The sequence below is a fragment of the Oncorhynchus tshawytscha genome, linkage group LG04 (genome assembly GCF_018296145.1).
Source record: "Oncorhynchus tshawytscha isolate Ot180627B linkage group LG04, Otsh_v2.0, whole genome shotgun sequence".
In the NCBI taxonomy this organism is placed as follows: Eukaryota; Metazoa; Chordata; class Actinopteri; order Salmoniformes; family Salmonidae; genus Oncorhynchus; species Oncorhynchus tshawytscha.
In genome coordinates this window covers 45,059,464-45,084,080 of record NC_056432.1, presented here as the reverse complement: position 1 = coordinate 45,084,080, position 24,617 = coordinate 45,059,464, and the positions used below count along the sequence as shown (strand labels likewise).

The 24,617-nt window shown below is 41.5% G+C and overlaps 1 protein-coding gene across 2 annotated transcripts in view; it reads left to right on the top strand.

Moving 5' to 3' along the window:
- Nucleotides 1-369: 369 nt before the first annotated feature.
- Nucleotides 370-24,617, top strand: part of taok3a (TAO kinase 3a) — a 105,296-nt gene continuing 81,048 nt past the window's right edge. The window contains exon 1 of one of the 2 annotated variants that reach the window (XM_024418227.2): nucleotides 370-519. The gene's annotated coding sequence lies outside the window, so the exon portion shown is untranslated. Of the gene's footprint in view, nucleotides 520-822; nucleotides 1,034-24,617 lie in introns of those variants that run through there. The other variant, XM_024418228.2, reaches the window with a different exon arrangement.

Below are 24,617 nucleotides of genomic sequence, written 5' to 3'. Positions count from 1 at the left end.
AGTATTCATGATCGTTTTTAACATTTTATATTTATTTAAAGCAAAGGAAGGATGTCTGTGATGATCGCTTATAGCAGATAACCGATTAAATTGTTGTCCTCTTCTGTGACTCTGAACTCGATTGTTTTGCCTTGTAATACATTGCACATAATATTATGTCAAATTGTGTCGAGTTAAATGTCAAATTTGACAAGAAGCGTTCTGATCAGTGCACTTTTGATCAATAATCAATGGACATTATCTACACAATTGTGGCACATATAGGGGAAGAAAGGTTGAATGCTTGTTTTTGTGACAAACTATAACATTTCTGGAGGTGCATCGAACTGCTTCTTGACACAATCTACGAATTTATTTTTCAGCCTGTCAAACTAGCTGTCAGTGACGAGGGGCTGTACTCGTGTGTTAGCAGAGGACTCTCTAGCCCTCATTCAGGAAGTCCTGACAACTCTTCAGAAAGTCAAGTCATCTCCTCCGGAGTTGGACTAAATGTTATTGGAGACGTGGGATTCATCACTGGTCAGTTTATACATTGGTTTATTCATGATGTGTATATCTTATTGATTTCAACGTTTTACTGTTGTAATTTGCTGACCTCATGCAGTACGAGAGACACTTAAGTTCCTACAACGCTGCCATCGTGCCTTAGTTTCCACAAGCTGAAGTCGAAGTATGTTACTGTGAATTGAGTATTTCCTAGTCATGCTACCAGGCTAATGTAGATTCGTCTTCATCATGACTCATAGCTTGCCAGATAACATGACTTACTGCCAAAGTTAAGATTTGAACGCATCTGTTGTATTAACGTCAGTCTGTGACCAGATAGGCAGCCAGTGGAGTGCGTATGGTAGTTAAACTGTGCAAGCCAGTTAATAACTGTTCTGTTGGTTGGTTACACCTGCTCGCAAAACAATTCTCACTATCGGTTTCATTGAACATTGTTTGTACATACAAGGCTATTTAATCGATGAAAGTATTGCTTGGCAAATGAGGAACAGAGGACGCGTTTTCATAAAAGCACCTGAGCTCATGGGTAAGTGTATTGCCAACAAATGACAAGCCAGTGTGGTACGCAAACTGAATCGCTCGATAAATAGTACACCATGTTTTCAAACCTGTATTCAGTTGATCAAAAGCATTTAAACTTTATTTTGCTGTCAATTTCGAAAATGGTCATTTTGTTCCAAGAGACGTTTTACTTGATCATTGGCGAGTTGTCACTAGACAGATGGGTCTACAGTGTAGCCAGACTGTCTGGCTGTGACAGACTGTTTTCCAGCAGACACATTGTTGCGACTGAACGCTCTACAACCATCTACTTGATCATATTCTGGACATTCTACGATTGATTGATTGCCATACATCGACGACGATGGCATAGCGCAATGCACATGTTAGACAATGTCAATGGAATGAGCCGATATAGACAATACAGTAACTGACAGACAGAAAAAAAAGTACAGTGCGCCTATTCTATTTGTGCTCGAAGCAAATGTTGGACTTGTGTACACTGGGTAGGCTAGTTTAATGACATTGACGGTTACATTCAAAACATTATTCTGTTTTCATTTCCCGTCTTTTGTCATTTGTGCAATGATTTCAAGCAGAGCTTAGCCACTAATACAGAGCTTTTGTTTCCGTAATCTGCATAAAAGTAAATGTAGGTTAACATGACCCGCTTGAAATGAATGATTTTAAATGGCTAAAATAGCAGCCAGTGGAACAGCCTACAAAAAGCAACCTGACTTCATGATGTCATCTCTTTATGTATAGAGCTTGAGTAGCAAACTAACATTTGTTTTTAATGAACATGCAATAGCTTGCAATTTCCCAAGATATTGCCTTAGCCATGTGAGGTCATGAACTACCATATTTAGCATATTGGTATTCAGAGCTTGTCTTGTTTATTCTGGTTGCCAGGTGTATGTTGAAACCATATTCGTCTTTTAGAGGGGTTTGTTTATTTTATTTATAAATTTAAAAAAACAACTTGAGTTAAGGAAACAAATTAATTCATAAATAAACATATTCTTTCATTACATAAATTGCATAAGCCTATGCTTTCCCATCCAGTAACCTCAAGTAGGCCATCTAGGTCATCAGTAAGTCTCTGGTTCTGAGAGAGAAGTAGCTATGAACCAAAAGTTACAGTGCCAGGCCTACTTTTCGTTCCATAAGGATGCCTGCATCGCCTGGCTATCTAGCTGATAATACTGGTATCTAGGCCAGTTAAATGTTTATTGTATCAGGATGAATGTTTAATTGAAGACAATAGCCTGTAATAGGTGTGTGTGGCCAAAGTTCAACTGAACTTGCCCTTTCAAATAAAATTGTATTTGTCACATGCGCTGAATACAACTTTACCGGGAATTGTTTGCTTCAGAGCCCTTACCAATGATTCAGAGTATAAAAAAACCACACAAGGAATAAAATGCATAAGAATGAAGCTAAATATTTGTATTTTACCATTATTTAACTAGGCAAGTCAGTTAAGAACAAATTCTTATTTACAATGACGGCCAAACCCGGACGATGCTGGGCCCAATTGTGCACCGCCCTATGGGACTCCCGATCACGGCCGGATTTGATTCAGCCTGGATTCGAACTATATACAGGGAGTACCAGATCAGTGTGCAGGGGTACAAGGTATTTGAGGTAGATATGTACATTAAGGCATGGTAAAGAGACTAGGCATTAGTATGGATAATGAAAGTAAGAATTAAGAACAGAGTATATGATGAGTGTGAAAGAGTCTTGGTGGTGTGTTTATATAGTGCCTTCAGAAAGTATTCATACCCTTGACTTGGTCCACATTTTTTTGTGTTACAGCCTGAATTCAAAATGGATTAAATGTATATTTTTCTCACCCATCTACACACACAACCCCATAATGGCAAAGTGAAAACAAGTTTTTATAAAATTTGGCAAATGTACAGAAATATATGATTTACATAATTATTCACACCCCTGAGTCAATACATGTTAGAATCACCTTTGGCAGCGATTACAGCTGTGACTATTTCTGGGTAAGTCTCTAAGAGCTTTGCACACCTGGATTTTACAATGTTCACACATTATTCTTTGAAAAATTATTCATGCTCTGTCAAGTTGGTTGTTAATCATTGCTAGAGAGCCATTTTCAAGTCTTGCCATAGATTTTCAAGCAGATTTTAAGTCGTATGTAATTAGGTCACTCAGGAACATTCAGTGTTGTCTTTGGTAAGCAACTGCAACTATATGGGTCCTTGTATTTTAGGTTATTGTCCTGCTGAAATTTGTCTCCCAGGGTCTGTTGGAAAGCCACCTGAACCAGGTTTTCCTCTAGGATTTTGCCTGTGCTTAACTCTATTGTTTTTCTATTTATCCTAAAAAACACCCTAGTCCTTCCGATGACAAGCATTATCCATAACATGATGCAGCCATGCTTGAGAATATGAAGAGTGGTACTCAGTGATGTGTTGTTGGATTTGCCACAAACAATGCTTTGTATTCAGGACACAAAGTACATTTCTTTGCCACATTATTTGCATTTTTACTTTAGTGCCTTATTGAAAACAGTATGCATGTTTTTGGAATATTTTTATTCATTACAGGCTTCTTTCTTTTCATAATGTCATTTAGGTTAGTTTTAGGGATGCACAATGTAGCGGTGAACATATCGGAATCGGCCGATGTCTGTTTAATTTAACGCCGATGTGCAAAACCGATGTCAAAGCTGACATGCATACCTAATAAAACGTAGGTACATGACTAATGACGCCACGTAAAATGTTGTGCAACACAGCATTCCTAACCTAGCCCACAGTCTGCTGTGTGGATCAAGCAGTCAACAAGTCAACAAGTCAAGCAGTCATTTGAAAGAGTAAGAACATTTCAGCGAGACAACTCAAAGGCGAAATCCATTAAAGCCAAGATAATGGAATTCATTGCCCTTGACAATCAACCGTTCTCTGTCGTGGATGATGTTGGCTTTCGCCGACTGGTGGAGCACCGGTACACACTACCAAGTGCGCTATTTTTCAGATGTTGCCCTACCGGAGTAACACATTAATTGCGTCACTGTTTTTAGCTTCATGACATACTGTCATATTATGGAAAGCCGTTTGGATCTTTGCGTGTCAAAAAAGATACAGTAGCGCTGTGAAGCTGTACAAAACAATCTGCAAACACCGGCCACAAACGATGTGTGTTTACAATACCGCGTTGGTAATAAAGCATAATTTGTTCGACCGCAACTTGTAGGGTAGCTAGTGTTAGGTTAGTACCTAGCTTGCACCAATACAACTAGCCTGAAAACAATGACCAGTAGAAACTGCAGTCATTTTCATTACTCTTAGCAATGATTTAGGAATCCTTATGAGTAAGTATTTGCTTGGTTGCCACTTGGTGTTCTCCTATTGAAATGGAACTTCAGTTCATGAAAATAAATAGCTAGCCAGCTACTTAACCCTGTTGCCCAGAGCTAACGTTATAAGCAGCCAGCTAGCTTCATCTGGCTAGTGAGGCTAGTAACCGGACCGGGTTATGTGTTGTGAAGCTAGCCACAATAAGGATTAGGCACAATAGTGGAATTTGTGGTTTAACTTCAAAATAAAATAACGTCATTGACAGTGATGCGAATACAATTTTATTTTGAAGGCTAAAGCCCACTGTTGTGGCTAATCCTTATTGTGGCTAGCTTCACAGATGGGTCTGACCACGATTAATCAAATAAGAACTGTCTTATAAATTAGGGTTATTTTAGATGACACCTAGATATATAGTTTGCTAGCTAGCTATAGCTGCTGAAACAGATTTGTCGTTTTGCCATGTTTTTGGGGAAGAACATTGACAGAACATTATGACAGCAATGTAGGTGCACGATACAACATTACCAGCATCGTAGCATACGTATCGGTGAATCGTTGTGACATGAAATACGAGTGATTGTGTAAGAACTATGTAAAAAATTCAAGAACGTGTTTAATTATTATGTGACGTGCAGTCATATTCAGGTCCTGATTGGTCAACAACTGTTATTTGACATGCGAAGACCCAAACGGCGTTCCATAAGTCCTGGTTGAGAATGAAACGACTGATCAAATGCACAATGAAACGGCACAGCAAGTAAGTGAAATAAATAGTTTTTGATTATGTTTTACTGGTATTGGAGACATACGTAAATGCCAACAAAATAACTTTTTTTGTGTGTGTATCCTTTTATTTAACTAGGCAAGTCGGTTAAGAACAAATTCTTATTTACAATGATGGCCTAACCCGGACAAAGCTGGGCCAATTGTGCGCTGCCCTATGGGACTCCCAATCACAGCAGGATGTGATACAGCCTGGATTTGAACCAGGCACTGAGATGCAGTGCCTTAGACCGCTGCGTCCGTGTGTGTGTGTGTTAACTATTTAACTGTACTAGAATGCTTAAAAGGTTGCAAAAAAACGTTTATCGATCATTTTTTGGGGGGTTTTTTTTGGCAAGGAAAATATTGGATATCGGTATCGGCCAAAAATGTAATATCGGTGCATCACTAGTTAGTATTGTGTTGTAACTACAATGTTGTTGATCCAGCCTCAGTTTTCTCCTATCACAGACATTCAACTCTGTAACTGTTTAAAGTCACCATTGGCCTCTTGGTGGGTTACTGGGTTAAGAACGCCTGTATCTTTGTGGCGACTGGGTGTATTAATACACCGTCCAAATTATAATTAATAACTTCAAAATGGTCAAAGGGATATTCAATGCGTTCTTTTTTATTTTTACCCATATACCAATAGGTGCCCCTCTTTGTGAGGCATTGCAAAACCTGGTTTTGTGGTTGAATCTGTGTTTGAAATTCACTGCTCGACCGTACGATTGTATGTGTGGGGTACAGCGATGAGGTAGTCATTCAAAAATCATGTTAGCCACTTATTACACACAGTGAGTCCATGCATCCTTATTATGTGACTTGTTAAGCACATTTTTACTCATGAACGTATTTAGGCTTGCCATAACAAAGGGGTTGAATACTTATTGACTCAGCTTTTAATTTAAATAATTTGTAAACAATTCCACTGACATTATGGGGTATTGTGTGTAGGCCAGTGACACAAAATCTCAAATTAATACATTTTAAATTCAGGCTGTAATACAACAAAATGTGGAAAAAGTCAAGAGGTATGAATACTTTCTGAGCTCACTGTAGTGTGTGTGGTACAGTGCCTTGCGAAAGTATTCGGGCCCCTTGAACTTTGCGACCTTTTGCCACATTTCAGGCTTCAAACATAAAGATATAAAACTGTATTTTTTTGTGAAGAATCAACAACAAGTGGGACACAATCATGAAGTGGAATGACATTTATTGGATATTTCAAACTTTTTTAACAAATCAAAAACTGAAAAATTGGGCGTGCAAAATTATTCAGCCCCTTTACTTTCAGTGCAGCAAACTCTCTCCAGAAGTTCAGTGAGGATCTCTGAATGATCCAATGTTGACCTAAATGACTAATGATGATAAATACAATCCACCTGTGTGTAATCAAGTCTCCGTATAAATGCACCTGCACTGTGATAGTCTCAGAGGTCTGTTAAAAGCGCAGAGAGCATCATGAAGAACAAGGAACACACCAGGCAGGTCCGAGATACTGTTGTGAAGAAGTTTAAAGCCGGATTTGGATACAAAAAGATTTCCCAAGCTTTAAACATCCCAAGGAGCACTGTGCAAGCCATAATATTGAAATGGAAGGAGTATCAGACCACTGTAAATCTACCAAGACCTGGCCGTCCCTCAACTTTCAGCTCATACAAGGAAAAGACTGATCAGAGATGCAGCCAAGAGGCCCATGAACACTCTGGATGAACTGCAGAGATCTACAGCTGAGGTGGGAGACTCTGTCCATAGGACAACAATCAGTTGTATATTGCACAAATCTGGCCTTTATGGAAGAGTGGCAAGAAGAAAGCCATTTCTTAAAGATATCCATAAAAAGTGTTGTTTAAAGTTTGCCACAAGCCACCTGGGAGACACACCAAACATGTGGAAGAAGGTGCTCTGGTCAGATGAAACCAAAATTGAACTTTTTGGCAACAATGCAAAACGTTATGTTTGACGTAAAAGCAACACAGTGCATCACCCTGAACACACCATCCCCCTGTCAAACATGGTGGTGGCAGCATCATGGTTTGGGCCTGCTTTTCTTCAGCAGGGACAGGGAAGATGGTTAAAATTGATGAGAAGATGGATGGAGCCAAATACAGGACCATTCTGGAAGAAAACCTGATGGAGTCTGCAAAAGACCTGAGACTGGGACGGAGATTTGTCTTCCAACAAGACAATGATCCAAAACATAAAGCAAAATCTACAATGGAATGGTTCAAAAATAAACATATCCAGGTGTTAGAATGGCCAAGTCAAAGTCCAGACCTGAATCCAATCGAGAATCTGTGGAAAGAACTGAAAACTGCTGTTCACAAATGCTCTCCATCCAACCTCACTGAGCTCGAGCTGTTTTGCAAGGAGGAATGGGAAAAAATGTCAGTCTCTCGATGTGCAAAACTGATAGAGACATACCCCAAGCGACTTACAGCTGTAATCGCAGCAAAAGGTGGCGCTACAAAGTATTAACTTAAGGGGGCTGAATAATTTTGCACGCCCAATTTTTCAGTTTTTGATTTGTTAAAAAAGTTTGAAATATCCAATAAATGTCGTTCCACTTCATGATTGTGTCCCACTTGTTGTTGATTCTTCACAAAAAAATACACAGTTTTATATCTTTATATGTTTGAAGCCTGAAATGTGGCAAAAGGTCGCAAAGTTCAAGGGGGCCGAATATTTTCGCAAGGCACTGTACCAGTCATGAGTTTGGACATCTACTCATTCAAGGGGTTATCTTTATTTGAACTATTTTCTACATTGTAGAATAATAGTGAATACATTATAACTTTGAAATAACACACATGAAATCATGTAGTAACCAAAAAAGTGTTAAATAAAGCAAAATATGAGATTATTTAAAGTAGCCACCCTTTGCCTTTAACAGCTTTGCTCACTCTTGGCATTCTCTCAACCAGCTTCACCTGGAATGCTTTTCCAACAGTCTTGAAGGAATTCCCATATATGTGACCGACCGGCTCAAATCGGTCTTATGTAGTAACATTTGAAATTGTGTTTTTTACATTGGATAAAATGATTGACTTAGAGCTACCAAATGGTTTATCATATACTACAGTTAAGAAACAATGGGAAAGTATTTTTGCTTTTAAACTTGTAACTTTAAACTTTTGAGAAAATGTCCTCCTGAATCTTTTAGTACTACTACTGGAGAGCCCTTCTTTGTCTACAGCCATTCAACATCGTTCAAGTTCCTAAGAAATATTGTTTCCCAACGAGAACCCACTGAACAGACAGAGACCTAAAAAAAATAATATTCTGAACAGTTAGTCCTCTGGGTTTTGCCTGCTACATAAGTTTCGTTATACTCAGACATGATTCAAACAGTTTTAGAAACTTCAGTGTTTTCTATCCACATCTACTAATAATATGCATATCTTATATTCTTGGCATGAGTAGCAGGAAGTTGAAATTGGGCACGCTATTTATCCAAAAGTGAAAATGCTGCCCCCTATACCTTCAGAAGTTAAGAGAGCTAGCTAGGTAAACAAGGAACCATAATCACAACTAATGATGTTACTAACCTGCATGAATCTGCAGGTAGCTAACCTACCAGGTTCAATGCTAACTAACTAACATTAGGCTATAGCTAGCTATGCACATGGCTCTTTCTGTCAAAATTAGAAATGTGTAATATCTGAAAATGTAGTTAGCTAGACTGTTTTACATCATTCGTGGATGGACGTGTCTCCTGTTGCCATGGTTGCCCTTAGTTTGAAGATGTAATCCGGAGACAGGTGTTAACTCCGTCTCCTTAGTTATCATAATCGAATTCCACAGATTTTCAAAACTTGGTCCTCCAGAAAGTGGAGAGCAAAATTTATGCTGTTTTGATACACGATACATAAAACAAAAAAAGCTGCGTTGGACAGAATTACCTAGACTTACTGACCAGCTCAAATAGTCAAACATGCTACATGGCAGACTGATCTCCCAGCATGTCAAGCCCACTCATGATCTCTGCCAATCATGGCTAGCTGGAAGGTTGGTGTCTTTTTATGTGGCTAAACCAACTAGGCTCGTAATACATTTTTTTTGCCTTTTTTTCTGCCCAATTTCGTGGTATCCAAATTGGTAGTTACAGACCTGTCCCATCGCTGCAACACCCGTACGACGGACTCGGGAGAGGCGACGGTTGAGAGCCGTGCATCCTTCGAAACACAACCCAGCCAGTCCTCATGAGTCCTCACGAGAGCCAGTTTCATCATAGAGCTTGATGGTTTTTGCGACTGCACTTGAAGAAACTTTCAAAGTTCTTGAAATGTTCCGGATTGACTGACCTTCATGTCTTAAAGTAATGATGGACTGTCGTTTCTCTTTGCTTATTTGAAATGTTCTTGCCATAATATGGACTTGGTCTTTTACCAAATAGGGCTATCTTCTGTATACCTCTCCTACCTTGTCAGAACACAACTGATTGGCTCAAACGTATTAAGATGGAATGCAATGAACCTTTAACAAGGCACACCTGTTAATTGAAATGCAGTCCATGTGAATACCTCATGAAGCTGTATGAGAGAATGCCAAGAGTGTGCAAAGCTGTCAAAGGGTAGCTACTTTGAAGAATCTCAAATTTAAAATATATTTTGATTTGTTTTACACTTTTTTGGTTACTACATGATTCCATATGTTATTTCACAGTTTTGATGTCTTCACTATTTTACAATGTATACAATAGTAAAAATAACGAAAAACCCTTGGACACGTCTACTCATTCAATCTTTTGACTGGTACTGTATGTCTTGTGAGTGTGTGTATAGTCAGTACAAGATAATTAAATGTTTACACTGACTAACAATTCAGTACTTTTATGGCTTGGGATAGAAGCTATGTCAGAGCCTGTTCTTCCAAGAGCCAATGTTCCGTTACCGTTTGCTTGACAGTAGCAGAGTGAACAGTTTATGGCTTTGGTGGCTGAAGTCTTTGACAATTTCCTTTGACACTGCCTGATATAGAGGTCCTGGATGGCAGGGAGCTGTCCCCGGCATGTACCGGGCCGTCCGCACCACCATCTGTAGCTCTTGAAGGCGGTGCATTTGCCATACTAAGCGGTGACGCAGCCAGTCAAGATGCTCTCGATGGTGCAGCTGTAGAACTTTCTTCCATTCACCGCCCCCTGTCATCTGAACACTGTTAGTTTAGCTTGTCTGTTAAATATTCCGATGTGACATCCTCTCTGCCTCCCAAATGGCTCTGTATGTAGTGTACTACTTTTGACAAAGGCCCATAGTGCACTACATAGGGAACAGGGTGCCATTTGGGATGCACACCCTGTCAGACATATTGTGTATCCATGATCTTTTGGCTGGTTCAATGGTTGTGAGTATATGGTATGTGTGCATTACATACAAGTAGCTGTCGGAGAGAGAAAGAGACTGAGCTTGTGTCTCAAATGGCACCCTATTCCCTTTATAGTGCACAACTTTTTTGACCAGGGCCTACTACTTTTGACCGATTCCCAAATGGAATTGGGTGACATTTGGGACAATGGCAGGCCCAGCCTCCAGGTCTCTCTCACAGGCAGGCATACTCTATTTCAGGTGGAGGTTTATATACTGGCAACAAAAAATAAAATACAAAAAAAGTATTGCTCTGAAACTCGAAATTGAGCAAAGCATCCCGTTTCCATTGATCATCCTTGAGATGGTTCTACAAACTGATTGGAGTCCAGCTGTGGTAAATGCAATTGAATGGACATGATTTGGAAAGGCACACCTGTCTATATAAGCTCCCACAGTTGACAGTGCATGTCAGACCAAAAACCAATCCATGAGGTTGAGACAGGCTTGTGTCGAGGCACAGATCTGGCAAAGGGTAACACAATATTTCTGCAGCATTGAAGGTCCCCAAGAACACAGTGGCCTCCATTCTTAAATAGAAGAAGTTTGGAACCACCAAGACTCACCAACCACAAAGACAACCTGACACAGCTTGAGAGAATCTGCAGAGAAGAATGGGAGAAACTCCCCAAATACTTATGTAAATGTGATATTTCTTTTTTAAATTTTTTTATGTATTTTTCCTTTGTCATTAGGGGGTATTGTGTGTAGATTGATGAGGGGAAAATAAAACAATTTAATCCATTTTATAATGAGACTAATGTAACAATGTGGAAAAAGTGAAGGGGTCTGAATTCTTTCCGAATGCACTGTATGTCAAACAGCGGTTAAGGTTAACGGCAAATCACTTTTAGTGTAATCCTGAATAGGCTAATTTAAGAGCAGCGAGCAGTCAGCCACTAAGCAGGTGAGCAGAGCTACAAGGGCCAGCATGTGGCCTGAGAGGACCTGGGCCCATTCTAATTAGCACTGATAACAGTGCTCCAAGGAAAGCCTCATCTCTAGCGCTCTCTCTCTTTCTCACCTTATGTCTTTCTTTCCTCCCACTGTCACTCTACCCCACCAGGGATATACATCTTCCCTTTCAAGACGATTCAATACATATCTAGATACATGGGCTCCAATACAGTGCAGGAACGATCCATTTTAGTTTGAAACGATTCGATGCGATACTGTTTGATTAGAGGAACGAATCGATGTGATGTGCTGACATTTGTTCCGTTACAAATAAAAATCTGCTGCTGATGGAGCTTGTGAGCTGAATGGGCAATACAAAATATTTAAGTGCCTTTTTAAATGGGGTATGGAAGTATTAAAGTGACTATGCATAGATGGATAATAAACAGACTAGTAGCAGCAGCGTAAATGGGGGGGGGGATGCAAATAGTCTGGGAAGCCATTTGATTAGCTGTTCAGGAGTCTAATGGCTTGTGCATCGGTTTGAGTGCGTTAAGAACTGCAATGCTGCTGGGTTTTTCATGCTCAACAGTTTCCCGTGTGTATAAAGAAGGGTCCACCACCCAAAAGACATCCAGCCAACTTGACACGACTCCATTGCGTCCCACAGTTAACATGGGCCAGCATCCCTGTGGAACTCTTGACACCTTGTAGAGTCCATGCCCTGACAAATTGAGGCTGTTCTGAGGGCAAAAGGGGGTGCAACTCAATATTAGGAAGTTATTCCTAATGTTTTGTACACTCTGTGTATGTAGTCACCTGAGCTGTAATGGAGGCAGACTAGTGGTCATCTACCACCTCACTAACAGAAAAGGGGGGGGACAAATGTAGCCTATGCTTTTTTTCTCCTCATACTTTTGATCCAAAATCACCATCACCCACTTGTCTTTTTTCCAGATGTAAGTGTTTCAACTGGTAATGTATCAATATTTACAGTAGGGCAAAAAAGTATTTAGTCAGCCACCAATTGTGCAAGTTCTCCCACTTAAGATGAGGCCTGTAATTTTCATCATAGGTACACTTCCACTGACAGACAAAATAAAAAAATCCTGAATCACATTGTAAGATTTTTTTATGAATTTATTGGCAAATTATGGTGGAAAAGGATTTGGTCAATAACAAAAGTTTATCTCAATACTTTGTTTTCTACCCTTTGTTGGCAATGACAGAGGTCAAACGTTTTCTGTAAGTCTTCACAAGGTTTTCACACACTGTTGCTGGTATTTTGGCCCATTCCTCCATGCAGATCTCCTCTAGAGCAGTGATGTTTTTGGGCTGTTGCTGGGCAACACGGACTTTCAACTCCCTCCAAAGATTTTCTATGGGGTTGAGATCTGGAGACTGGCTAGGCCACTCCAGGACCTTGAAATGCTTCTTATGAAACCACTCCTTCGTTGCCCGGGCGGTGTGTTTGGGATCATTGTCATGCTGAGAGACCCAGCCACATTTCATCATCAATGCCCTTGCTGATGAAAGGAGGTTTTCACTCAAAATCTCACGATACATGGCCCCATTCATTCTTTCCTTTATACGGATCAGTCGTCCTGGTCCCTTTGCAGAAAAACAGCCCCAAAGCATGATGTTTCCACCCCCATGCTTCACAGTAAGTATGGTGTTCTTTGGATGCAACTCAGCATTCTTTGTCCTCCAAACACGACGAGTTGAGTTTTTACCAAAAAGTTATATTTTGGTTTCATCTGACCATATGACATTCTCCCAATCTTCTTCTGGATCATCCAAATGCTCTCTAGCAAACTTCAGACGGGCCTGGGCATGTACTGGCTTAAGCAGGGGGACACGTCTGGCACTGCGGGATTTGAGTCCCTGGCGGTGTAGTGTGTTGTTTCTTTGGTCCCAGCGCTCTGCAGGTCATTCAGTCCCGTGTGGTTCTGGGATTTTTGCTCACCGTTCTTGTGATCATTTTGACCCCACGCGGTGAGATCTTGCGTGGAGCCCCAGATCGAGGGAGATTATCAGTGGTCTTGTATGTCTTCCATTTCCTAATAATTGCTCCCACAGTTGATTTCTTCAAACCAAGCTGGTTACCTATTGCAGATTCAGTCTTCCCAGCCTGGTGCAGGTCTACAATTTTGTTTCTGGTGTCCTTTGACAGCTCTTTGGTCTTGGCCATAGTGGAGTTTGGAGTGTGACTGTTCGAGGTTGTGGACAGGTGTCTTTTATACTGATAACAAGTTCAAACAGGTGCCATTAATACAGGTAACGAGTGGAGGACAGAGGAGCCTCTTAAAGAAGAAGTTACAGGTCTGTGAGAGCCAGAAATCTTGCTTGTTTGTAGGTGACCAAATACTTATTTTCCACCATAATTTGCAAATAAATAAATAAAAAAATCCTACAATGTGATTTTCTGGATTTTTTTTCTCATTTTGTCTGTCATAGTTGAAGTGTACCTGTGATGAAAATTACAGGCCTCTCTCATCTTTTTAAGTGGGAGAACTTGCACAATTGGTGGCTGACTAAATACTTTTTTTTTGTGTGTGTGTAATTTTCTCTAATTCATTATGCTGTGTTTAAGTTTAGCACCATCGTGCGTATCTGTGTTAGACAAGGGCTGATGGAATGACCCTATACACCTTTATTAACAGTGAGAAGCACACATTTTGATAAATGAGACTCAGTATGTGCAATGCAATATAACTGGCAAAGGCCTGCCTCCCTTCCCCCATGCCTATAAACTGACTTCCTGTGTATAGGGCACTGTAGGCCTCCCTGAGTTGGTGGTGGGGGCAACCTGTTGTGAGTGAGTCCCTGCTAGTGCATTGCATTCACATTTCCTCCTCCCCCTCTTCTGCTGATGCGCAACACAACTCTGTCATGTGTCTCAGCTGAAAGCCTTGAACTTGTTTCTCTTCTTTCCTTCTCCGCCTTCTGCCATGTGAGAGAAGCCTTACTTTTGAGAAATATATAATAAGGGGATGGTATATAATAAGAGAATTGTCAGTTATAGCCGTGTGTGTGTGTGTGTGTGTGTGTGTGTGTGTGTGTGCATACAGTGCCTTCAGAAAGTATTCAGACCCCTTGACTTTTTTCACGTAATGTTACAGCCTTATTGTAAAATTGATTTACATTGAGAAAAATAAACACACAATCTACACAAAATAACCCATCATGAAAAAGCAAAAACAGGTTAGACATTTTTGCTAATTTATAAAAATTAAAAACCCAAAATATCACATTTGCATAAGTATTCAGACCCTTTACACAGTACTTTGTTGAATCACCTTTGGCAGTAATTACAGCATTGAGTGTTCTTGGGTATTACGCTGCAAGCTTGACACCCCTGTATTTGGGTAGTTTCTCCCATTCTTCTCTGCAGATTCTCTCAAGCTCTTATGTTGGATGGGGAGCATTGCTGCACAGCTGTTTTCAGGTCTCTCCAGAGATGTTCGATCGGGTTCAAGTCCGGGCTGTGGCTGGGCCACTCAAGGACATTCAAGGACTTGTCCCGAAAACACTCCTGCATTATCTTGGCTCTGTGCTTAGGGTCGTTATCCTGTTGGAAGGTGAACCTTTGCCCCAGTCTGAGGTCCTGAGTGTTCTGGAGCAGGCTTTCATCAAGGATCTCTCTGTACTTTACTCCGTTCATCTTTCCCTCGATCTTGACTAGTCTCCCAGTCCCTGCCGCTGAAAAACATCCCCATAGCATTATGCTGCCACCACCGTGCATCACTGTAGGGATGGTGCCAGGTTACCTCCAGCCGTGACCTTTGACATTAAGTCCAAAGAGTTCAATCTTGGTTTCATCAGACCAGAGAACCTTGTTTCTCATGTTCTGGGTCTTTAGGTGACTTGGCAAACTCCAAGTGGGCTGTCATATGCCTTTTACAGAGGAGAGGCTTCCATCCTGCCACTCTACCATAAAGGCCTGATTGGTAGAGTGCTGCATATATGGTTTTCCTTCTGAAAGGTTCTTCCATCTCCACAGAGAGATCTATCAGAGTGACCATTGGGTTCTTGGTAACCTCTCTGACCAAGGCTCTTCTCCCCTGATTGCTCAGTTTCGCCTGGCAGCCAGCTCTTGATGGTTCCAAACATCTTCCATTTTGGAATGATGGAGGCCACTGTGTTCTTGGACTTTCAATGCTGCATAATGTTGTTTTTTGGACCCTTCCCCAGATCTGTGCCTCGACACAATCCTGTCTTGAAGAGCTACGGACAGTTTCTTCGACCTCATGCCTTGGTTTTTGCTCTAACATACACTGTCAACTGTGGGACCTTTTATAAAGACAGGCGTGTGCCTTTCCAAATCATGTCCAATCAATTGAATCTACCAGAGGTGGACTCCAATCAAGTTGTAGAAACATCTCAAGGATGATCAATGGAAACAGGATACACCTGAGCTCAATTTCGAGTCGTAGCTAAGGGTCTTAATACTTATGTAAATAAGGTCATTGTTTGTTTTTAATAAATTAACAATAATTTCTAAAAACCTGTTTATGGCGGTATTGTGTGTAGATTGCTGAGGCTTTTTAAAATTTTTAATCCATTTTAGAATGAGGCTGTAACATAACAAAATGTGGAAAAAGTCAAGGGGTCTGAATACTTTCCAAAGGCACTGTGTATGTGTGTGTGTGTGTTATATATATATATATATATTATATTGCTCAAAAAAATAAAGGGAACACTAAAATAATACATCCTAGATCTGAATGAATTAAATATTTTTATTAAATACTTTTTTCATTACATGGTTGAATGTGCTGACAACAAATTCACACAATTATCAATGGAAATCAAATGTATCAACCCATTGAGGTCTTGATTTGGAGTCACACTCAAAATTAAAGTGGAAAACCACACTACAGGCTGATCCAACTTTGTAATGACCTTAAAACAAGTCCAAATGAGGCTCAGTAGTGTGTGTGGCCTCCACGTGCCTGTATGACCTCCCTACAACACCTGGGCATGCTCCTGATGAGGTGGCGGATGGTCTCCTGAGGGATCTCCTCCCAGACCTGGACTAAAGCATCCGCCAACTCCTGGACAGTCTGTGGTGCAACGTGGCGTTGGTGGATGGAGCGAGACATGATGTCCCAGATGTGCTCAATTGGATTCAGGTCTGGGGAACGGCCGGGCCAGTCCATAGCATCAATGCCTTCCTCTTGCAGGAACTGCTGACACACTCCAGCTAGTATGTCTTACATTAGGAGGAACCCAGGGCCAACCGCACCAGCATATGGTCTCACAAGGGGTCTGAGGATCTCATCTCGGTACCTAATGGCAGTCAGGCTACCTCTGGCGAGCACATGGAGGGCTGTGCGGCCCCCCAAAGAAATGCCACCCCACACCATGACTGACCCACCGCCAAACCGGTCATACTGGAGGATGTTGCAGGCAGCAGAATGTTCTCCACGGCGTCTCCAGACTGTCACGTCTGTCACATGTGCTCAGTGTGAACCTGCTTTCATCTGTGAAGAGCACAGGGTGCCAGTGGCGAATTTGCCAATCTTGGTGTTCTCTGGCAAATGCCAAACGTCCTGCACGGTGTTGGGCTGTAAGCACAACCCCCACCTGTGGACGTCGGGCCCTCATACCACCCTCATGAAGTCTGTTTCTGACCGTTTGAGAAGACACATGCACATTTGTGGCCTGCTGGAGATCATTTTGCAGGGCTCTGGCAGTGCTCCTCCTTGCACAAAGGCGGAGGTAGTGGTCCTGCTGCTGGGTTGTTGGCCTCCTCCACGTCTCCTGATGTACTGGCCTGTCTCCTGGTAGCGCCTCCATGCTCTGGACACTACGCTGACAGACACAGCAAACCTTCTTGCCACAGCTCGCATTGATGTGCCATCCTGGATGAGCTGCACTACCTGAGCCACTTGTGTGGGTTGTAGACTCAGTCTCATGCTACCGCTAGAGTGAAAGCACCGCCAACATTCAAAAGTGACCAAAACATCAGCCAGGAAGCATAGGAACTGAGAAGTGGTCTGTGGTCACCACCTGCAGAACCACTCCTTTATTGGGGGTGTCTTGCTAATTGCCTATAATTTGTCTATTCCATTTGCACAACAGCATGTGACATTTGTTGTCAATCCGTGTTGCTTCCTAAGTGGACAGTTTGATTTCACAGAAGTGTGATTGACTTGGAGTTACATTGTGTTGTTTAAGTGTTCCCTTAATTTTTTTGAGCCGTGTGTGTGTGTGTATATATGTGCCAAGACAGTAGCAAAGCACATCAAATATTAAAGCGTTGCGCTGTCAAGCTTAATGTTCTGCACTGATTCTGCACCAAATGGCACCATATTCCCTTTTTAGTGTACTATTGTTGACCAGGTTCCATAGAGCTCTGGTTTAAAGTAGTGTACTATATAGGGAATAGAGTGCCATTTGGGATGTAGGTCGGGTTTAACTATAAGAATGCTTTCTCGGATGACTAGGAAAATTATGCTCCTCCAATCTAAGTACCCTACTTTTTCCTTTCTTTTAACCCTCTAGGCCTCTAGAATGCTGCTGTAGATTACTAAGAGTATAAGAACTCATTTTCTCACACATTTCAAGCAGACATGGCTCAAAAACAAATGACAATTACAAGTTAACTTTGTTTTAAAGAGCACAACCTCTTCTATAATATGGCACCAAAATCATGGTAATAAGAATACCATTATTTTGCCTTCCCTTGTGTAAAGACATTATCAGACAATTGTTAACACTAAACAAAAAAACTGAGCATTTAAATTGTAGTACATTAGACTAAGTTACTCAAGTACAATATTATTTACATATTATAAATAAACCAAAATGTGACCAGATAACAATATTTCAAAACCCACACAAAGTAGGCTATTTGATTGACAATGATTACTTCTGTAACAATGTAAAAATGCAACAAAAAAAAAAATCTAAAATGTCTCAAGATTTAGTACAAAATATAGAAATAGTTGCCTACTTTGACAATTCAGTGAATGCAAAATGTTTTAGATGGAGAAATATTCAGAAAAACTCCAAATGTACCAAGTATTAGATCTGTTCAGAGACCATTTTAGTATACAATTTCCCTAATAATATATGTAGGATAAATTCATATTTCACACACACTTTTTAGTGTTTGCATTTCACCTAAAACATGCCATTGAACTTCTGGAAGCATGGCCTTACATTATCTGCAAACCATTTCACACCATTTCACACTTCTCTGGAGCTTGACCTCCATAATGGCCTTGGAAGTTCTTTCGATTGGCCCTTACTGTGCCTCAATAATAGATGTTGGCGTCAAGCAAGCCTCTCACTAGAGGAATGGAGGAAAAATAGTTGTCTGCGTAAAGCTGGTGGTGTGACAATAGGTAGCCTCTTATGAGCTCCATTACAACTCTGTAGGCTAAGCTGAGCTATTTTGCTTCATCCCCGCATGTACCTACTTAGCTGCTCAAGGCGGTTGTGTGGCATTTTGCTAGCTATATATGGAACCCTGAGGGCTGCATCAGTAGATCAGTAGCCGATGAGAGGGTAAGCAGTGGATGCCCACGAGAATATTGATGCCTATGAAGCATTTAATCTCCTCTTAAAACGTGCCAAACCATGATGGGGAGGCATTGGATGTGTTGGCGGACAGGTTTGTGTTAAGAAAAAACTGACTCCTACCACTGTTTTAAAAACAACTCCAAAACCCCTGCCACTGTCACTTTAGGCCAAGGCTGTGTGGTACAAGGGTGAATGGTGGGACTTGGGGCAGAGCACTTCATGGAAACTTAGTCTCCCCTCTGATGTGCTCTTGCTCCTCCACTTCCTGTGCTTCTTGCTCTCACTCTTCTCACTCTCCTTTCCCTCTCAACTCTACTCTCTTCTCCCTCTTCACTCTCCTCTCTCTCCCCTTCCTCTCTCCACCCCTCCCTGCGCCTCATCTCTAACTCCTCTTCTTCCCTGCCTTCTGCTGCTGAGCCCTGACTCTCCACATCACTTCCCTCAGTTTCACTGACCAAGGAGGAGAGAGTGGGAGGAACAAAAAGGATACAATTTGTGGTCCGGATCATAATCTCTCTTTCACTCAAACACACTCTCTCCTTACCTTTCTTTTTCTCAGCTGCACACATACTATCTAATCAAGGTCAGTGTTTAGGGCAGTGTTTCCCAAACTCTGTCCTCGGGACCCCAAGGGGTGCACGTTTTATTTTTTGCCCTAACACTACACAACAAAGCTTGATGATTATTTGAGTCAGCTGTGTAGTGCTAGGGCAAAAACCAAAACATGCACCCCTAGGGGTCCACAGGACCGAGTTTGGGAGACCATGTCTTAAATTGTTAGTTACAACACACCATAACACAACCATGTGGTACCCCAGGAAGAGTAGCTGCTGCATTTGCAATAGCTAATGGTAATCCTAATAAACTAAATAATGATGCTATACAGCACTTTCATTCAACCAATCAATCATCAATGAAAATCATTTTATTAAGCCCTTAGTGGCCAGATTTTTTCTCAGTTCATTGTGTGCACACAAAACGATGTTCACAGATTATAACCGTAAAGGCGATTATATGGCACACACACTTCAAGACCCATGGTCAGATGACTTAGTTAGCTGTTTGTCTTTGTGGAGGGGAGTGAGATGATCATGTGACAGCGTTCGAGAGCGAAGCACAATGTTGCTGCCTCCACCTGACAGCCAACTACAGAGTTAGCTGATTAGTTACAAAACTGGGACAGTTTCCAAATGAATAGCATCAGTAGAAACATGACAAAACCATCAACTTGTTAGCTGGCTATGTAAACAAATATCACTGCAACTCAATATCATTGGAGCTCCACTGCACAGGCTTCTACCATAACGCGATAGCTAAGCAAGCTGTCAAATACAGTGGCTTGAGAAAGTATTCACCTCTCCTGGCATTTTTCATATTTTGTTGCCTTACATCCTGGAATTTAAATATTATATATATATATTTGGTACACAACCTACCTACCACTTTGAAGATCCAAATATTTTTTTGTGTAACAAACAAGAAATAAGACAAACTGAACTTGAGGGTGCATAACTATTCACCCCCCCCAAGTCAATACTTTGTAGATACACCTTTTGCAGCAATTACAGCTGCCAGTCTCTTGGGGTATGTCTCTAAGCTTGGCACATCTAGCCACTGGGATTTTTGCCCATTCTTCAAGGCAAAACTGCTCCAGCTCCTTCAAGTTTGATGGGTTCCACTGGTGTACAGCTATCTTTAAGTCATACCACAGATTCTCAATTGGATTGAGGTCTGGCCTTTGACTGGGCCATTCCAAGACATTTAAATGTTTCCCCTTAAACCACTAGAGTGTTGCTTTAGCCGTATGCTTAGGGTCATTGTCCTGCTGGAAGGTGAATCTCCGTCCCAGTCTCAAATCTCTGGATGACTGAAACACGTTTCCCTCAAGAATTTCCCTGTATTTAGCACCATCCATCATTCCTTAAATTCTGACCACCATGCTTCACTGTGGGGATGGTGTTCTCATGGTGATGGGAAAAGTTGGGTTTGCGCCAGACATAGCATTTCTCTTGATAGCCAAAAAGCTAAATTTTAGTCTCATCTGACCAGAGTACTTTCTTCCATATGTTTGGGGAGTCTCCCACATGCCTTTTGGCTAACACCAAAGGTGTTTGCTTATTTTTTTCATTAAGCAATGTTTTTTTTCTGGCCACTCTTCTGTAAAGCCCAGATCTGTGGAGTGTACGGATTAAAGTGGTCCTATGGACAGATAGTCCAATCTTCGCTGTGGAGTTTTGCAGCACCTTCAGGGTTATCTTTGGTCTCTTTGTTGCCGATGATTAATGCCCTTTTTGCCTGGTTCGTGAGTTTTGGTAGGCGGCCCTCTCTTGGCAGGTTTGTTGTGGTGCCATATTCTTTCAATTTTAAAAAAAATGTTTAGAATATTTTTTTTCTAACCCAACCCTGATCTGTACTTCTCCACAACATTGTCCCTGACCTGTTTGGAGAGCTCCTTGGTCTTCATGGTGCCGCTTGCTTGGTGGTGCCCCTTGCTTAGTGGTGTTGCACCCTCTGGGGCCTTCCAGAAGCGGGGTCTTTCAGAACCGGTGTGTGTGTATATGTACTGAGATCATGTGACACTTAGATTGCACACGGGTGGACTTTATTTAACTAATTATGTAACTTCTGAAGGTAATTGGTTGCACCTAATCTTATTTAGGGGCTTCATAGCAAAGTGGGTGAATACAGAAGCACACACCACTTTTCTGTTTATTTTTAATAATTTTTTGAAACAAGTAATTTTTTTCATTTCACTTCACCAATTTTTACTATTTTGTGTTTGTCCATTACATAAAAATCCATTTAAATGACAGGTTGTAATGCAACAAAGTAGGAAAAACGCCAAGGGGGATGAATACTTTAGCAAGGCACTGTAAAAGGAAATCAAGGCAATGTATAGCTTTTATGAATGTCTGTAATTTGCAAAGATGACAAACCATCAGATAAACACATTATTCTAATCTCTATTTTTTGTCTAGTTAGCTGGTTGTTTGTATGGCTAACGTTAGGTAGGGAAAGTGACAGCTTGACGCTTTGAGCGCGGCACACATTTACAGCTACACAACTTTTCTTGCTTGACAGATTATCCTGACGTTTCCCTAGCTAGTTAGCTAGCTATAGCAAGCAGCCTGGGTTGTTTCCATGTGAATTACTTTGGTAAAAACAAGATGAAACAACCAACTAGTTAACTGACTATACTGGACCCACAGCTAAACACTGTTCCACTGCTGATGTACTCACCTGTATCAACCCGGTGATCATGACAGTATTTGCTAATCTGAGTGCTACTCCCTAAATTACACAGCATCAAACATCGACAACACCAAACGCATATCTGCAGTTTACTTATTTCACTCACCTCTGTCATCACTTCTGAAGTCCAAGGACGTATCCAAATAATTTTCACCAACCAACATAAACACAGCATGTTGCACAGCTAAAGTCGAGTCCGCTTCGGGCCTTTCAATTTGAGTAATGAAGTGGGACAAAATAGTAAAAAGTAATGACTGCATACCTTGTTTCTGGTTGATGACAACAGCCATGCGAATAAGACATCAGGTTGTTGGCAAGTTAATTTTGCAATATTGACCAAGATATTAATGTTAGAAAAACCAGACCTTACGCGGCTGCTATAGTAATTTAAAGAATGTCCATCGAAGGCCGATATGGGTTCTTAAAGGGTTATTAATTATGATTTGAAAAGACCGCAAACCCTGCGTACTCTGGGGGTTTGAGGCGAGAGGTCAGGTCTTGTCCCAAATGGCACCCTATTCCCTATATAGTCCACTACTTTTGACCAGGGCCCATAGGATCTGGTTAAAAATGGTTCACTGTATAGGGAATAGCCAGGGTGCCGTTTCGGATGCTGAGTGGGTACAGATGTTGGGTAACGGGTACTCTGCCAGCACCACTATATTTAATTACCAATATTGACCGCATCCTACTACCACCTCACAATAGACACCCTATTCAGAACGGGTGTTACTCTAGGTCACTGTACGGGTGCCATGAAGGCAACATTTGTTTGTGTAACGAGGTGATCTGCTACACACCCAACCATTTTGTTAGGAAACGTGCAGGAGATACACAAGTGAAAAAGGTGTCTCTGCACACAGATGCAATTTCAGTATGTAATATCCAAGAGATGCAATTTCAGTCTCGCTTAAACATTTAGTCAGAATGTCTAATGACCTTCGTCGGAGCATAACCTATTGTTTGTTTGAACACCAGACCAGAAAGCTTGCCAGCCATACTGTCAGCCTAATCAAAGAGGTGTGTGTGTGTGGAAGATTGGATGCTCTGTCTGCTCTGGTTTCATGTCTAGCTTCTTCTCCCTCTGTCCTAATGTGCTGCTCCACTGTTTGTTTCAATGCCTGGAGGCCTAGCTGTCGCTCCGAGACATCCCTTCCCCTAGTTCTCTCTTCATCGTCTGGTGGAAAGTGTGCATTTGCCTCTTGGATGGATGACTGTGGAAAGAAGGAAGGAGTCACTGGGACATGTGAATGTGTCTGCTTATGGCTCATCATGGTCCACCAGTTGCCCCAGTCAAACCTAAATCACATGCAGGGGCTAGTTGAGCACACTCATGGGGAGAATTTCAATTGTATTTCCTTGTGTCCTCTTCTCGACTCCTCAAAAGACATTGGCTGAGAAGGTTTGAGGGTGAGGAGAGTGGATGTGACTCATGCGGAATCAAATAAATACATTTGAGATTCACCCTATGGTCACTAAGGAAGGTATGGTCTGTGTCTAGTGATTGGGAATGCTGTCCCAGTGACTGTACTCCCACCCAACACACACTCCAGAGGATCCATCCATTCTCAGTGTCTTTCTGAACTGACCATTTTAATCTGAAATACTTGGTTGGAACTTCGGGAGCAGCAGGGTGCAGCTGTCATCAGACAGGAACACAGAGCTGTGGAGCAGATATATTCAGTAGAGCAGCAGAGAAGCAGCCATTGAGACTCTAATGTAGGCTAACCAACGGCTATGTACATATGCCGACCTATTTGCGCCAGGCAAATGTCATAATTTTCTTCCACACCAATGTAGACTCTAGCCAGTCTCCTGGCTGGCTTGACATTTAATTCACCTTACCTACCCCCTGTCTTTACAGATATAGAACAGATTTTCTGCCGGGGGAAAAAAATGCTCTGTGAATCTGTCCCCCCCCCCTCTGCCACCAAGCTGCCTGTGACTGAGCCTACATGTGGGAATGTGCATCTCCCTCTTCATGACCGATTCGATACGCATCTAGATACATGGGCCCCAATACGATACAGGAACTATACTTTTAGTTTGAAATGATTCAGTTTGATTAGGGGAGCAAATTGATACAATTCGATACACTAAAATGTTTTGCATGAACTGATTCAATTTCCATTTAAAATGAATATCTGCTGCTGATGGGAGCTCAGGAGCTGGGCCTCTCTGAGCTGGATCTGTCTGAGAACTGCTCTAAACTGTGTGTGTGTGTGCGCGCGCATGCATCAATGGTGTGTGTGTGTGTGTGTGTGTGTGTAGGCACCTGAGCTGAGCCATAGGGCAGACTGCACCTAACACCCCACTATCAGATTAGGAGTGGGGGCAATTTATTATTTTTGTCCCCCCACTTTTTTATCTTAAATCACCATCACCCACTAATTCACTTGTCATTTTTGCAGATTAAACCATGTTTTAAGGTACTTCCATGTCAATGTTTATATTT